Source organism: Dasypus novemcinctus (genome assembly GCF_030445035.2).
Source record: "Dasypus novemcinctus isolate mDasNov1 chromosome Y unlocalized genomic scaffold, mDasNov1.1.hap2 SUPER_Y_unloc_3, whole genome shotgun sequence".
Classification (NCBI taxonomy): domain Eukaryota; kingdom Metazoa; phylum Chordata; class Mammalia; order Cingulata; family Dasypodidae; genus Dasypus; species Dasypus novemcinctus.
Window position 1 is genome coordinate 324,965 of NW_027261979.1, and position 12,931 is coordinate 337,895.

Below are 12,931 nucleotides of genomic sequence, written 5' to 3' on the forward strand. Positions count from 1 at the left end.
TGCTTCCTATGCTGTTTAAAGTTAAACAAGAACTTTTACCAGAAAAACTACACGCAACTATTGTATTTTGATACTCACCAATACAAATTCAGGAAATGAGATTTTTCTCTTGTTTTACATGCTAGGACTTACATAATGCCCTCAGTTTAACCTCTTGCCTTATAAGCCTTAAGGAATTTACTATATGATTTTACGGAACAAGTTTGCTAACTTACACATTAGGGAATTGTGAATTACATTTTTAGAAAAATGAAACATAATAGAGAACAAAATATAAGTATATCACAGATTTTAAGTGCTGGTCATGACATTGTGATTATACACAATAAATTATTTCAAATGTGATGGAAAACCTCTGGAAAAACAATTATCTTGCAATAAACAGGAAGAAGATTTGTTCTATAAAGTCATAAGTGGCTTCATTCAGTCAGTACCCTAATGACACACCCATTTCTAGTTTACAATTTTCTGTTTCAGGTCATTATATGTAAAAAGGATAAAAGCACACTCTAACCTAAATTACAAAACTAACTCAACATTTTTACATATGTTAAGTAATATAGCTATTACAAGAACTTCATTCACTATAAATGGAAAGAATCTGTTTTCTCCCTGCATATTTCACATTTGATAAACTAATTTTTCAATTGTACAAGATATGTTAGCTCAAAAATCACCTGGTGTTTGACTCCCTGGAACTTCATGAAGAGTTGAACTGTATTCACACACAGTATGGTATGACCCACATGGCTTAAAACATTTCCTGCTGCACCACATGAACAACAGCAAGAAATTTGGTCAACTCATGTAGCTGTATTCTCTAGCTGAAATTAAATAGTAGATTAAAAGTAAAATCATGGCATAAACATCTGTGAGATACAGTGTAGCCATTTCCTCATAAATCTCATGTTCCAATCAGAAAAGCAATTAAATCTATAAATATTTTACTACTGCAGTTTCACAAAGTACTGGACTATTCAATATATTCCCAAGAAAAATTTCTAACAAATACTGTGTAAAAATAATTACTTAAAAAGGAATGTAGTAAATGGATGAAATCGTTTATATTTTATTTTATACTTAACATATAATGAGGGATTTTATATTCATAAGAAAGAAGAAAAAGCCTAATTGCAGAATGTTTTAAAATAATTTAAGACTACAACAACTTTTAGATAAAGCTTTATAAAGTGAAAGAATAATGACTGGGAATGAAAGAGTATGAAACTAGACAATTTCCAGTCCTTAATTCTCTTTGCTCTAGTTCAAGGAAATATTACTGATGAAATTACTTACTTTTTATCATTTGAAAGGTCAATGTTGGTCCCAGACTTTATGGTTTTAAAGGGTTCTATATTCCTCTTCCCAGATATTAAAAAAAAGAGAGAAAATATTAAATTCATGCCTTTTAATGGAAATCATGATGGACCCCAAAAGTTACATAATTATGTGAAGATGTGGATTCATTATCCAAATAGTCTTTTTGATGAGTTCTTTTCTCATTTTCTTCCTATAGTTCAAGCAAAAATATTCCTGCTTAGAATATTATATCATTTCCTAATTCACATGAATAAATGCTGATTTCTACATGAGTAGTGTTTGTTCAGAAACTAATTTTCTATAGGCTGATTTCATATGAAAATATCTTTAATGGTCACATTAAAGAAAAACTCAAGAAAACTCAAAGCTCAATAACATACTACTTAAACTTTCCCATCAGTCATAAAGTTAATATAAACCTCAGGTAATAGGATAATTTATAAGGGAAGTATGTGCCTATTCTAAATTTACTTTGAAAAAGTTTTCTAAATGACATCAATTTTCTTTACAGTGATAGCAAGTGAAATTTAAGAAGATATGAAAAATGAAAACAGTATGTGAAAAGAAAGAGAAATGTAAAAATAATTAAGGGGAAAAAAGATTATGCTATATGTAATAGCATATTACTTGGGGAGTGGACCTGGCCCAATGGATAGGGCATCTACCTACCACATGGGAGGTCTGCAGTTCAAACCCTGGGCCTCCTTGACCCATGTGGAGCTGGCCCATGTTCCGTGCTCATGTGCACAAGAGTGCTGTGCCACGCAGGGGTGTCCCCCACATAGGGGGGACCCCACGCAAAAGGAGGGTGCCCCACATTGAGCCACCCCATGCAAATAAAGCCCAGCCTACCCAGAAGTGGTGCCACACACACAAAGATCTGATGCACCAACATGACGCACCAAAAGAGACACAGATTACGGTGTTGCTGAGAATGCAAGAGGATGATGGATGTAGGATGACCAAATACCTGAAAGTAACTTGTTTCTCTCCCTGTTACTATGATACAAAGAAAAGAATTGTATGTAAATCAGAAGGTAATGAAATGCAACCCTCTCTTTGGGCCAAATTCCACTTTTGGTGGTCAAGAATATCCTGTTGAAGCATTGAAGTATGAAAATCAGCTTCAACCAGTTGGCCGGACCTGCACAGAAACAGCCCCTTGCTGTCCTCACTTCAACTTGCTTAATTAACATAGTAAAATTCCCACCCAGGGGAGGAGTTATCCACCCCTTTCTTGATCATGAATGTATGTGCAAGCATGATTTCCTGAGCATACTAATCACACAATTATATACCAACTATGTGTGTTCATTCATATGTATAAAAACTAATTAATAAAGCAAATGCTAAGTAATAACTTGGATATTTAAGCAAGGGTGAAACTGCAGCACGGGGAGTCAGGTCTGAGTCACTTTGGACTGGCCTTGGCTCCTTACCTCTGCGGATGTAATAAATGTGAGTTTGCCTAGCTCTCATGTTGAAGTTTACTTCATGCCATCTCTGGTTATCCATAAAGGCCTTGCTTTGAGGCCTAACAAGGACACAGAAGAACACACAGCAAATGGACAGGGGAGCAGACAATGGGGAGGTAGGGTGTGGAAGAAATAAATTAAAAAAAATAAAAAATGTATACTTCCTTAATATCTGTGAAGTTTTTCACATTAAATGTTGATTGCTGCAAAAGATAATAAAATATTTTTTCTCTTTTTTCAGTTCCAAATATTGTAAAACAATTTACCTTAATCTCTGTTAGCTGCTTATTCTTTTCTGACAATACATAATCCTGTAGTTGAAGCACCTCAAAAGTAGAACAATTAACATTTTTTAAAAAAATGGGAACTCTACCACTCACAAAAAATTACATTAACAGCTTTTATTAAGTATCACTCAGAAAAGAACACAATATTTGCTTTAATTATTTCAACCAGATTAAAAAATGTGAACTGAGGGTTGACTTTCAAACATTTTCTAAACATAAACTAGTAGCAGATTAAAAATTTAAAGGTTTTAATCATTTCAGTTATAAAATTTTGATGAAGTTTAAAACAATAAAGATGAGCATTTAAGAAATAACATTTCTGCAACTTTAAATCTGTGATACTATTCAGAAGTTGTGTTTCATAGTTTAATAGAGATCTGAAAAAACAAACTAAAATATATTTAATAGGAAAATCACAATAGATACTTTACTTGCAAAAGATTTCACAAGGTTCGTAATTCTAAACCTATTTACTGTCTATTGAGTCTTTAATAACAATCCTATGGTTATGCTTTTTTGATAATTTTTATTCCCCACAAATTATGAGACATTTCTGTAAAATTTCTACTTTTCCCACTGAGATTCATCTTACGATACTAATGCTTTTGGTGAAGTGTCTTTCAGATTAAAAACAATGGAAACATGCCTGTATGTGTGAGATGCACACATAATTCCTTTCATAATTACAATGTTATTCAGCAAATATTAAATAGAAATGGTTATCCATCTAAATAGAAATATTACACAAATGAGGGAGATGCCTTGTTAAGACTAATTTTTATTTCTATATAATCATGTGTATTTAATCAAGTTAAAGTTTGTGAAAGTCTTGTTTAATAAGTTTGCAAATTATAAAATTTATGTATAATTTATATGCATAAAACAAATATATTGCAGCGGTCATGTGCCCTTTTACAACTCCAATAAAAATCTCCATATTGAATACTTACTCTCAAAGACTCCTGAAATGAGGCAGCCTGGTACTGTACATATTCAGCAATTGTAGTATGAGATCTATTACTTTCACAACACCATATTTTCTTTGTTCCAGTAGGGTCCCAGTTTTCATCTACTGGTTGCAGCAACTGTGTCCTTCTACCATATGTTCATTGTTAGCTCCTACCAAAGTTTTGGTGAAGTCCAAGATCTTCATAGATAAATAAGTGTTGTTAGTAACTACAATTAAATTTGTAAATGTATTTCAAAAGTATTAAAAAAATAAAAAAGAAATAACACTTCATGGAGCTCCAGACATTTCCTAAAAGATTTCACTGAATCATGTGATGCTCAAATTTGCAAAACAATCCCTTGAAACCCTGGATCTAACCATAATGCTTCAGTACTCTGAAGAAGTATAGTATTTATAAGTAGGGTCTAATTTCATCTTTTTCCTATGTTCAAAACTTCTATTATCTGATAAAAAGCACTAACTTTGCATAGTTTATATGAAATTAAACATTTTAAATGCCTCTAAAATTTCAGCAATAATTTCACCTTTTTCTATTTATATCATATGCTTAAAATGTTATATATATAAGGGAAGAGGGGTGTGGGGAGACACCATCAAAATAAAAACTGAAAATCCTGGGGGAAAAAAAGTCCTGTATGATGATATGCGTGACTCTCTTGTAAGTTCACAATTTTTACTATACAATTATGTTCATGTATGAATGGCATATGTAAATTTAAAAATATTTAATAGAAAAAAGATAATAGAGAAAACATACAAACTTTTTATCACTTTTAAAAGCTTACCTAACTTAAGAGCTCCAGCAAGGTCAGGGATTACTGTAACAGGGTTGTTAGGATTTGTACAAAATTGATGTAATGGAGGAAAGAAAGCATCACATTTATTTTCCAACTGCAAAATTAAATATTTTGTTAGATCTCAGAAAAATGACTCTTTAATTATTAATAGCAACTCCATATTCATTTTCTCATCCATCTGGCATTGTAAAATCTACAATGAATGCTAACAATTGATATTTTATTGGTATAAATTTTAATATTTTATCATTATCTCTTGATTTAAGAGACACTATTTAAGAGACCTTACTTTCATTATTATGATATAATAGGCCTAAAAATGTCTCTGGTAAATAAATTCATTTTAAAATTTGATTTATTTTTAAATGGTATTATCCATCTCTCATTATAATATTATGGTTCACAAAGTTATACTTAAAATTTTTAACTGTTTTAAGTATTTTCAGAGAGTTCTTTAAGTAGACTTCCATTATATTTTGAATGAAAACAACCATACACACTCCATGTAAATTAAAATAAAATACATGCCTGTGTTCTAATAAATCTTTTAAAAAAAATACAATTAGGAATTTTGCCTGAGGATTGATGACAGGTATTCTCATCCCTTGAATACTACATATTTACCCCAAAACTTTCAAGATATGTCCATGCATACTCTCTGATTTAAATACATACATATATAATTAGTGTGTTCTATTTTCTAAAGATATTAAATTCCAACACTGATTTCATTTATTTCTAAGAAACTGGGGCTCACATAAATACCAGGTGTGAGTAGATTCAATGTGTCCTTTGGCAAGGATGAGTATGGTGTAGACTGTAACCTTGGAGGTGGACATTTATCCAACAAAATGCTGCTGTTAGACAAACTGTTTTTACCAAGATTCCTTTTTTAAAAATTAGAAGAAACAAGGGCTGTATATTTATTTTGAAAACTAAGAGAAAAATAAGAAAGCCTAAATTAAATCCCAGTTTAATTATAGGGCATTTACAAATACACTGTAATTACAGGATATTTGGACTCGTAATTAAGAACATTTGATAATTTTTAAAATAATTTGAGTTCTTACATCATTTAAGAAAAATTAAACAAAATACATTATCTACATTTCATATAAATGAATGACAAAATTACACTCTTTACCCATAATTTTCCAATTTATTCTCTAACCTAAAGAACAAATATGGACCCCAATTTTTCCTTTAATATCTTTTACCCTTTGGTTTTCACCAATAAATATTTAAACAATAACTTGCACCAAAAGTCTAGATATCAATATTACCATTAGTAAAATTTGTCTCTTTGTCAATTTTGCTACCCCTTTTTCATTGTGCTAATGAAAACAAAGGCTTGAAAGTTTTGACTCAAGAATGTTATTACCTTTTTTGTTTTTTCCATTAATTTCATTAGATATTAACTCTCAATGAAATATTTAATTTTCCCCATGAAGTTAGATATAGCTCTGCTACATATATATTTTATTAAATGGTTATTACTATAAAAATTCCTTCCTTCCTTCCTTCCTTCCTTCCTTCCTTCCTTCCTTCCTTCCTTCCTTCCTTCCTTCCTTCCTTCCTTCCTTCTTTCTTCCTTTCTTTCCTTTCTTTCCTTTCTTTCTTTCGCATTGAGGTGGAGAAAGTGGCCACAGTAGCTGCTGAGGATAGGGAGAGAAAGAAGAGATATGATGTGGGAGGATTTTCAGGACTTGGAGTTGTCCTGGGTGGTTATTACCTTTTTAAAGCCAGCACTCAGCTTCCTTGAGTTGGTTTGATTTATTTTGCTTGTTTTTTGTTTTTCTCAGGAGGCAAGGCAAGGGGAACCCAACGTAGAGCCTCCCATGTGGGAGTTAGGCATTCAACCACTTGAATTATTGAATTTTGTTTTATAAATACAAGAGTGTGAAATTGCTTATTAAACTAAATAAGTTATAACTAACAATTAAGAATATAAGCTATAGCACTACCCAAATTTCAACATCTCTTCACAATGCATGATGATCATGTAATTTTTAGAGTTAGGTATGATACACATTAAATTTTGAAATTTAAATACATAATGGACCTAAATTATAAACTGCACAGGTGTTTTGTTTTTAACAAACAGAAAAATGCTGCACTGTATCTGATAAAGGAATAATTCAAGTAACTTCATTAAACTAATGGGATTAAAATGCCAATTATAATTTATACAATAAAGAAACTGATTTCACTGCCTATGACACGTGTCACTTTTATATTTTAAACAAAATATGGTTCATTTGTTTGATTACATGAAGCTTGTTTATAGTCAGCAGTTAAGATGCAATATATCATAAAAACTATTTGAAGTGATTTTGAGAATGATCCAGTGTTAAAATTGTACTTGAAAACATGTTTATGCTAACTTACGTGCTACCAAAATTGAAGCTTATTCAACATCCATGATATGAGAAATGAGACTAGAAAGCATAAACAGTATAGTCACTGCAGTTTGTACATTTGTGTGATAGAAAAAAGTGGTTACATAGAAAATTAAATCAATGGAAAGTGCAAATGTCTGTATTATAAAGATGTAGCAAATAGAAGGGAGCCAAATTCAAGTTTTCTATCACTTGAATATTGTGAGAATCTTAGGTGCTGTAATTCATATACTTTCAATTTACAGCACTGACTGCACAAGCAAGATGAAACAAATGAGAGCTAGTTTAAAAAAGACAAACTAGGAATATAGGAACAGAATACTCAGAATAAATAGTGCTATATCTTATCTAGCAGTTTTTTAATATGTCAAATATTTACTACCTATGGCCAAGTCAGAAATTAGGAATTTTTGTGAAAGCCACTAATCTATGGGAAATATCAATCTTTCTCCCTTAAAATATACTATTACCCTAATTCAAAAGGACAGCCCTGTTGACAAGAGAAATAGACTATTTTTTGAACATGTATATGCCTAAAATTGTTGGAGACAAAATAGTGAACCTCACCAGAATTATTCAGTGAGAAAAAAATGAAGGTGAAGAAAAACTCAGGTTTGGAAAAGATTAACAGTTTAACCCATTCTGAAAACTTCTTAATCATTAGTTTATTTGTTATTGGAGAAATTAGTCAATATTTTAAAACTTCTTTTAAAAAGTGCTTTTTAAATATAGCTTTCTTTAAAATTCCAAGTTTATCATTTGGTAGAGAAATGAAAAGTTACTTTACAGATAAAACTCATGTACAATTAATTATATTTCCTCATGAAGTTTCTTAATCAGGGACATTAAATCATAAAGTCTATGTTTCTTTATCACTTCTTTTTACTTTCAGACTTCTGTTTAGTACAGATATTATTGAAAGAATCAATATGGACCTGACATGACAAATACCATTTCTTACTGGTTCTTTCTCAGCCTCAAAATAATTTTTACCCCAATTTTTCATAAACTGTTCCTTCCTTTCTACAATCTTTCCTCTTTCCTTCCCCTTCCTTTTTGGGGTGGGAGGTGGGTATCTTTAGTAAACCGAGAGATACACTTTCTGGAATAATCCATGTAGCCACAGAAATGGCTGAACATGGCTGTTCTCTTCAGAATGACTAACAGACCTCTCATGTTTTCTTTCTGTTTTCCCCTCCTCTGTGCCCATTTTATTACCTCATCAAATGAGACAAAATGTTTTTTCAAATATAAACAAAGTGGAATATTAATAATCAATGAGATTCATATCTACTCGAAACTCCAACAACTTCCAGAAAAGAAAATGAGTAGTAGGGTTTTCCAGGCCTTGCAATTATCTATGAAATATGATTTAAGCTTTGTGACAATCTTCAAAATAAAGTCAATCACACTGAAACTTATAATCCTAGAAATCAGAAGAGGGAAATGGCATTACACAAAGACATATCTCAGATTACCCAAATGCTTGTCACATCACATACATTGATAAGGTATAACCAGAAGACTGAAGCATAACCAAGAACCTTATTAAGCTGTTATTTTAAATAAGTAAATATATCAACCTTTGGTGAACTTTGCATTTCTTAGGTGATTCAAATTATAAATGAGATTTTTTAATGGGACCATTAGTCAACAATTTCACTTTGTGAGGAACATACCCACGTTAACCTGCATGCTTTCAGTACTTCTGCTGAACTGGAATATATGGACACAGACACTGATGGTATGATCTGAGAACTAGGTTTGTAGCTAATTTGAGGGAAATCTGTTTCTTTGTGGCTCTGTGAGTCCTCTACCCCTTCTCCATTGGTTCTATGTAGCTCACAGTGAGGACTATTAAGGCTGGGAACACTTTGTGTGGTCATCTGCTCAGTTGACTTAGGAGACGGAGTTGCTGTGGAAATGGCTGAAGATGGTGAAGAGGTAACAGAATCGCCAGTTTTTGTACAAATAGCTGGGAAGATGTTATTTGTCACAGGGTCTGGTATCTACATTGTCACTGGCCTTTCCAATCATCAAGGTGGAAAGCCGAGAATCATCTGAAATTAGTAAATTTGGTGACATGGAATCTCCATGGTTAGGACTGAAAGAACCATCTGGTATCAGCTGATGAACATGATTAGGATGTTCCTTGACACTGGCACAGCCATCGGATGACCCTTCACTGTGCCTGCTCTTATCAGGCACTAAGGATGTATTTCTTGACGGCTTGCTGCTCTCTTTGGTAAGAGTAATGACTTGTTGTACACCTGAGGTAGCCGTGTGAGAGGTGAAAGGACTGAGAGCAGATCCCTCTGTTAATGAATTACTAGGCAGGGTGGAATGTCCCTTCTGATTTTGAATACTAGTGCTAGCTGATTGGAGATTCTGGGGAGGTCCAGTGAAACAGAGATTGTTCACCATTAGGGTCTGCCAAATGTGAACTCTGATCTCTCTGAAGCTCCTAGAAAGAAACAGAAAGCAAAAATAGGTTTAAAATTTAAATTTTCAACTTTGATTTAAATATTTGAATATTAAAAATCATAACTGAAAAATGAAAAGAAGAAACACATTCCTATGGTCATTATCATTTAAAGCCAAGGACACAAATCAAAATGAACCAAATCACTGGTCCAAGATATATACATTTAATAAAGGTAAACTATATATTCATTAATCTTTAAAAATCATCAAGGGGAACAGGTGAAGCTCAATGTTTGAAATGCCTGCTTTTCTCTAATAAGGTTCTGGGTTCAATCCCCAGCACCAACTTAAAAAGGAAAATCACCATTAAAACTGTTAAGACAATAGTAATCCTTAATCAAAGGCAAAATTACTAACTCTATGAATATATTTCAAGAAACAGATTCCACAGATTCCACTCATATGTCTAAAGACACTTGAAATATAGCATCTCTCCACTAAGGATTTATAAAGAGATATAGAGGTAAGTTTCCCCAAATTCAGCTAATTAGAGAATATGATCATACTGGAAAAGTATTTTGAGGGAGAAGTTACCATAGTACTGAATTTAGAGGAAAGTTATTTCATGGGATGAATTACACAATGAAATAAGATGAATAATTCTGCTTAGATTATAGCCTTAGAGTCACAAACTGCTCTGAGAAGACTTTTATTTTACTGAAAAAGAAAACATATTTCTCAGCAATAATAATTAAGAAATACGGGGATAGGCAAACAATAATTTAATAGTTTCCACATGATTCTAATAACAACATATCAAAAATAAATACTGTTGAAAGATTATTTAAACATTAATATATTTTTAAGCTTTCTAGAATATTGGCATACTATATTTAACTTAGATGTTAGAGTTCAGCTATTTTTAAAAATTTGAAACAATTCAGTTAGTATCCTAGAATAATTTGCTCCAACAACAGTTATTCAGTTAATATTGAGGGATATAGTTATTTTGTACTTTATATCTACAGAAGTTGTAGGTTTATGGAAAAATCATGCATAACATAAAGTTTCCATATACACCCCATTATTAACACTTTGCCTTGGAAATGTTAAAATATTATGTTCAGAATATGAAAGAGAAATTTTAAACCCTAGAGACATTTTAGAATTGTTCTTTTTAAGCTGGTGATTGCTTCAAAGGCAAGGATAAAGTCATTTTACTTACACATGAAAATAAATTTGTCAAAGTATAAAATAATAAAAATTTATTTTATAAGCTATTTTAACTTTTGAAGTCAGCCAGGATGCCTGTGAAATACAATTCTATAATTTAAAAAAACATCTCTGAATACAATGTTTCTAAGTAAAAATATTACTTATGATTAATTTGTTTACTTAAAAATCAGGTATTTTAAAAGAATGAGTAAGAACGCAAAAGGATGCAATTTGGTTTTTAATTAGTGAATAAGAAAGTAAAGAAATAATTACAGAAATAATTTAACAGTAATTCTTCAGTTGAATAAACTGTTTCCATAAAATAAAAATACCAAATGCTGTACTCAAATCACATTCAAAATACCACAAAAAAGGGACGTGGGCAGAAAAATTAAAAACCCACTCTTTATCATCATTGTCAAACACTGACATCATCAAAATTACAATTCAGAGGTTATCATTTAGCAAGTAAGGAGACAAGTGAAAAAGTAACACTGCTGTTATTTCTTTAGCAAAAAAATATTTTAAGGTAGAAAGAGTCCAAAGAAAATTTAAAGCAAAGGAAGACTTGAAAACTGCCTGCAACTTCAAATACATTCCCCAATCTATACAAAGCTCCATAAGCAGATGACAGTACACTAATGGCACAACCACTTGCTCTCATAATTAGCTGACCACCTATGCACAAACTATGCACAAATGTAAGAAACTCAGGGACCTATTTCTAAAAAATAAAATAAAAGGCTAAAACCAAAGAATAGAGATAAAAATTGGTGCATTGTGTAAGGGAGATTTCACAAACACATTTTTGCAAGTTATACAAGTTACTAAAAAAAAAGGAATGGAAGGAATAAATTTCAGAAAAATAAAACCAAAAACACACACAAAGAAAAACACACAAATTGAAAAAACAATTTTAAAGACCCAGGATTACAATACAATATTACATACAATAAGCAAAAAAAAGACTACCATTTAATACATCAAATTCAAACTGCTAAAAGCTGACAGAGGAATATCCAAAAGCAGCCCAGGAAAATAACTCACCACTTTAAGAGAGTATTTAAAGTATTACTATAACACTTGAGGGTGAAAAGACAGAATGTCTGCTTCCATCACTGTTAATAAACTTTATACCAAAAGTACTAGAAAAAATTTCAAGGCAAGAAAATGCCATAAAGAATATCCAAAATGGTAAAGAAGCAGATAATGTGATGATTTATGCAATTACCACAGAAAACTTCAAACCTACTAAAGCTAATAAATTCAGCAAAATTCTGGGGAACAAGACTTAACAAGTACCCCCTCCCCCCCTCCCCTTCCTCCCCTCCGTCCCCATATACATATCTAGGAACAATTTAACCAAGGAAATAAAAAGATTTGTACAATCTGAAAGAAAAAAAATGCAAACGAAGAATTCATTATTTAGTAATTTTGTCCTTCAAATAGAAAAATGAGTTTAAAATATGCACCAACATAAACTAAAAGAGTCTGGCTTTGTAGCAAGCAATAAAGGGAGATTAATAACAGGAAAGAAAGAGAAGCTTGGAGGAGAGTATAGAAGGGAGGACTTCAATGGAGAATGGAAAACCAAAAGATTAAAAAGACAGAAGAAAATAAGATAAAAGCCAACAATAAAATGGTGGAAGTAAATAATGTTTTATCAATAATATAATTGAATATATGGATTAAACACACAATCAAAAGAAATCGGCTGACAGAATGGATAAAAAAACATGAGCCATCCATATGCTGTCTATAAGAAACTTAGCTTAGACCCAAAGAAACAGACCATCTGAAGGAGAAAGGTTAGAAAAAGATATTCCATGCAAACATCAACCAAAAGAGAGCATGGGCAGTTTTAATGGTGTCAGACAAAAAAAGACTCTAAATTCAAAAGTGTTATATGACTTAGAAGAAGGTCATTATATACTAAGAAAAGGACAATCCACCAGGAAGGAGTAACTCATAAATGGCTATGCTGCTAACAAAGGTGTCCCAAAACACATGAGGTAAACTCTGGCAAAACTTGGCAAAACTGAAG

General features: G+C 31.8%; 1 pseudogene; it reads right to left on the reverse strand.

Annotated features, from left to right (window-relative positions):
* Positions 1-666: 666 nt before the first annotated feature.
* LOC139438620 (lysine-specific demethylase 6A-like) overlaps positions 667-12,931 on the reverse strand; it is a 65,808-nt pseudogene continuing 53,543 nt past the window's right edge.